Source organism: Temnothorax americanus, unplaced genomic scaffold, assembly GCF_048541705.1.
Source record: "Temnothorax americanus isolate GAGA-0224 unplaced genomic scaffold, ASM4854170v1 Scaffold37, whole genome shotgun sequence".
NCBI lineage: Eukaryota > Metazoa > Arthropoda > Insecta > Hymenoptera > Formicidae > Temnothorax > Temnothorax americanus.
In genome coordinates this window covers 631,492-637,056 of record NW_027509515.1, presented here as the reverse complement: position 1 = coordinate 637,056, position 5,565 = coordinate 631,492, and the positions used below count along the sequence as shown (strand labels likewise).

The 5,565-nt window shown below is 32.3% G+C and overlaps 1 pseudogene; it reads right to left on the bottom strand.

Annotated features, from left to right (window-relative positions):
- Positions 1–3,670: 3,670 nt before the first annotated feature.
- On the bottom strand, positions 3,671–4,230 carry LOC143901908 (uncharacterized; annotated as a pseudogene).
- Positions 4,231–5,565: the final 1,335 nt, after the last annotated feature.

Here is a 5,565-nt window from a genome sequence, read left to right as displayed (position 1 = left end):
GTCAAGGTCAAGGTCATCGGAGGTGCTTCCCCTATACTGCATAATTACCCGTTTTTTTTTTAAATCATATGTCATCAAAGTCAATGTGCAAGTTTTTGAAAAGTTTACTAAACAGAATAATTTCCATTAAACGTATTTTTTCTTTTCTCCAACACAATGGTAATACAAATTTTGAGGAAAGACAAGAAAATATGGACCTTCAGCCTAAAGATATTCAAGATAACATTATTCCCAGTGTTTCAAACAATTTACAATTACAAAATGAAACAGATATATTAAAGTTGCTTACTCCAAATGATGTTCTTGAAAACATCAAAACATATGATTCAACTGGGTAAGTATTTTATAACAATTTTTTTTTTATTAAACTTTACTAATTTTTGTAGCATAAATAAAGACCATTTATGCTACAAAAATTTTGTTGATAAGTTCCTTTTTGGTTGATGACAAGTCTCTTCTGCAAACTGCTACAAATGCATGGTATATGTTGTTCTAAGTTCTTTTCTTAGAACAACATATATACATATATACATATATATAGTCCTCAAATACTGATAATAATAAAACAAAATATGTACTTAATAACAATGACTTAATTAGGATATAAAAATTATCTCACAATAGGTGACAGTTTATGCAAAAAAATAGAATGCCTATTCTCAAATAATTTACTTATTATATTTTTATTAGAAGTGAAGAGGTAAGTCGCTAATATCGACATAGGTCCTCTAAAGCGACACCTTATTTCTCGAAAACTAAACGCCGTACTTTATTAATGCTGATGAGGACATAATTTACTTATATAATTAATGACGTATAAAGACCCATATTTCATACATTTATTGATTTTTATATATAAAATCTGCAAAAAACGAATCATTCAAAAGCAATTATTAAAATCAAAATTTACCCAAATTTCTTTTACTAATTGTACAGTTTAAATAATAGTAAATATATTATTGATAATATTAGATCATTTTACATGTTTGTAACGTCCTAAAACTATTTAAATTTATCTTTTTTTTTATTTTTTTTATAATGCAGTTTTATATTTAAATATAAAATTGAAATGCAACGTAAACTGACATACTTCTTGATAAAAAATTATAAGGTAGTAAAAATCAAATAGGATAGAATAAAAAACACAGCACAAGAAGATCTTGCTGCGAAATTATGAGATACATTTACTGGCATGCTGTCGGCATATTGCCAACATTTTGCTATGTGGGGTAAAGCAATTGTGAAGCAACACACAGTAACAAACTACGAAGGTAGAAAACGAAAGGTTTCGAGTTTAAATCCTGATCGGCTCTGTTAATTTTTCCGTTTACCCCTCTCGCTGTCTAAAATTTCCTTCCGTATCTTTTCTCCACCCTCACTACACTCCTTGTTTTCTCGTTAAAAAAGGATATTACGCGTTCTAAATTTGTTCAATCATTGATCTAATAATCACGTAATATAAGTTTGGTAGCAATATGAGGTACAATCATCATATAATATATTCACATGTATAATACATTATGAATATGATAAGCGTATATGATATAGGTGTACGTACATTGAGCATCATCAAAAAAAGTTTAATAATTGCATGCAATTACATTCTTTAATTCAACTTTATAAAGTCGATAAAATTAAGACAAAAATGTTGTTAAGAAAATAGGAACAATACTTTTTACTTTACTAATACATTATTTTTTAGCGAGATAAAGATAAATAAAATCACGTGATTTCGCGCTGACGCTAGCGTCAAGCAAAGAAAGCTGGATTTTCTCAGCTTTAGCGTCAAAGCCAAAGCAGCGCGAATACGCCGAAATTTTGACGCTGTTTTCCTTTTCATGAATTTCAATTGACGCCGACGTCACGTGTGGTCATGCGACCTTCTTGCCGCTGAAAATGAGCGTCGAGCGTCAGCATGAAAAGGCACCTTTACTAGCGACTGGCCATTCGAGGATTCCGCGTCATTGGTGCACGTGACTTGGCCCCACAAAATGACAGCGCCAATAAGGAACGCTACTCATTGAGCGCGAACGGGCATAAAATTTGGATTGAAATACGCTTGTACTCTGAATAGTGCTATCGCTGATGAAAATGATGTATAAACTAGTGTATAAATAATGATGTAAATATATATGAATATAGTGATGTATAAATGTATATATGTCCTGAAAAAGGTTTCGTAAGTAAAATAACATCGTTAAATAAAGGTTAATAATAGGGAATCAATTGATAATAATCACAAATAATATAATGCCAAAAGAAAAAAAATTGTTTGGTAATTATTTTTATTTTTGTTTTTATTATTTTTATTCTTAGCGCAGGTACAATATATATGTAAAATAAAATGTAATGCAGTAAATAATTATATATGAATTAAATACATTAAATAAAAGAACACAAGTTTAATTTTTTAAATAACACAAAATTAAATTAAATATTTAATTAAACTTTTGTATATTCATTTTCTTTTATATAACGGCTACAAATGGTTAGTTGAACTACCGTACTATCGCATGCATAGCCATGGTTTTACTATTGTAAACTTTGTTCGGTAATTGGACTTTAGAATTACTTATTCGGAGTCGAAATCTAATGAAATGCATCATTATTTTACATTGTATGTTATGGCAGTTTTTCAACGCATCGCATTGAATGCACTGCATTTTTTTTTTTAATTTACTATATCATATTTTTTCGCATCAAAATTTGTTTTCAAGTATGGAAGATATTGTCTGATAACGATTTCCATCTCATAAAAGTATTCAAATGTTCTGTTATTGACAAAAAAAGCGTATTACGTCGAAAACATTTTAACTGAACGAATTTTGTACATACATTCTGAAATCGGTTTGTATGTGACAGATCCAGCGGAATTTAAACACAATTCACATACAACGTTATATTTTGAAATACGGGAGAAAATATATCCGACAATGTATAGTATAACACATTTATTTCTGGGTTTCCTAAGTTTATGACCTTTGTGGAAAAATCAGGTACAAGTGGCATTTTTTTCTTAATTTCTTTTGTTTTAGGCTTACTTAGGTCCAGTTTCACAAGTGTTGGTTAACTTTTAATCTTAGATTAACTCACTCTTCGTCTCCTTCTAAACGTCCCCCTTAGAAAGAGACGAAGAGTGAGTTAATCTAAGATTAAAAGTTAACCGACACTTGTGAAACTGGGCCTTAAAAAATCACCAGCAATAACTCTATCATTTTCTTTATAGCTAGAGTTACCTACTGGTTTTAGATATTTTGATATCGCGATAATCTTTAAATTTTGTTTAAATTGCAAAGCATTCGGACTAGGTTGTTTAGCTCTAATAGAAGAAAATATATTTTCCACACAATCTGACGTTAATCGGCCTGCTAAAACATATTCATAGCCTTTTTCATCGATTAAGTACGTCGACAATTCGATGATTGACTTGGTACTGTGATAATGACTCCACGTTGTACAGGTTTGAATTGTGCTCCACTTCCAACTATTATTTCTTGAAAAAGTTCTATAATAGATTCTAAAAATGCAATTGATGTGTGTGTGTGTGTGTGTGTGTGTGTGTGTGTGTGTGTGTGTGTGTGTGTGTGTGTGTGTGTGTGTGTGTGTGTGTGTGTGTGTGTGTGTGTGTGTGTGTGTGTGTGTGTGTGTGTGTGTGTGTGTGTGTGTGTGTGAAATTTATTTTCAAATAACTTATTACCTGGGATTTTTTTCTCAATGCGAGGTTTGGAGTACGTGAAGTCACTAACGTAAACCATTTTGAAACGACTTCAATGAACAAAGCTGATGTTGTCTGATAATCTTTTTTGAAATTTTGCATCGCTAGAAAGTTTAGACCGGCACTAACATCGCGAGACAAAAAATTTTTGGCCTTATTTACTTTCATTTTATTAAAAGTGCCATTCAAAATATCGTCTACTTTAATTTTCGGTGTTAGTTTTAGCTGTAAATTTTCTTGAAACTCAGCAAGTTCTTTTACATGCGAGCAATTAACCACAGAAGAAGAAAGATTATTTGCACTTATAAAGTTCGTAGGCAAGGTAATAGTTTTGTTATTAAGCAAACAGAATTTAAGATTCTTTAAAAGATGACCAGGATCAGCGATAAACCAAAGCTTACGATTATTATCAACAGGATGAGTAACTGAGTTTGTTACTGTCGAATAACGTCCAGCAAAACCAACAAGAAATTTACGCCACATTGCTATAAATTATTCGGTCCCATATCGTTTGTAACGGGCGAAATTTATCAGGTTTCAACTTAGATACCGGCGAACTTACACTACAAAATAACGTAATTCTAAGAGGTCATCGAGTAGTAATTCTATTAACATTACGTAAAAAAATTCTACAAGAATTACATATTGGACATTTTGGAGTTAGTAAAATGAAAAATTTAGCCAGGAGCTATGTTTGATGGCCAAATATCGATAAAGATATAGAATCTTTAGCTAGAAATTGTAAAGATTGTAACTCTTTTCGCAATAACCCTACTAAAATAGAACCACATATTTGGGAGCAAACCGCAACTCCTTTCAGTCGTGTTCACGCAGATTTTGCAGGACCTTTTCTAGGACATTTTTTCTTTATCTTAGTAGATTCATATACTAAATGGCCAGAAGTTTACATCGTCAAAGACATTACAGCAAAGACTACAATAGATTTGTGTAGAAAAATTTTCGCTACACATTCGGGATTCCAAAAACGTTCGTGTCAGACAATGGAAGAACTTTTATTTCGTCCGAATTCACTTCGTTTTTAAAACAAAACGGAATCGTACAAAAATTTACGGCACCGTACAATCCGGCTACCAATGGTCAGGCCGAAAGGTTTATACAAACTTTAAAGAATTCCTTACGTCGTATGCGAAGCGACAGAACCAATGTACACATTGCGTTACAACAAATATTAATACAATATAGAAATATGATTCATCCAGCGACAGGGAAATCTCCTGCAGAATTAATGTTTACTAGAAAAATACGCACACGTCTGGACCTACTACTTCCAGAAACGAAGAATTGTAACGAAAGAACAGAAACTCATTGTATCTTTAAGGAGGAAGAGAGAGTGAGTTGTCGAAATTATATAGGTGCAGACAAATGGATGTTTGGAAAAATTTTAGAGTGTATAGGAAATTTACACTATAAGCGCGATTAGACTAGATGATGGACGAATTTGGAAAAGACACATCAATCAGATACGCGTAATTGGCGAAAAGACGCCAGTAAAGATTAATGATAACACGTCCGACTTAGATTATTCATTAGTCGATTATACGCCTCCAGTAGAGGAAAGAGTTAGGGATAACGTTGAGGAAGCGGATCACCGATCACCAGGAGTAGTAAGAACACCGCCTCCTCCACAAGCGTTGCCAGCGCAACTAGAAAATTCCTCCAAATGCGAAATTGACCCGATAGAAACTACTTCAAGACAACCTGTGAGACTACGAAGGCCACATAAGTTGCCTACACGTTTTGGAGATTATGAAGTTAAGCTAAGATAGAAAGATGTTACTTTGATACTAATTTTCTTCTCTTGCGCGAATTATTTTTTTTTCTTTTCGTAC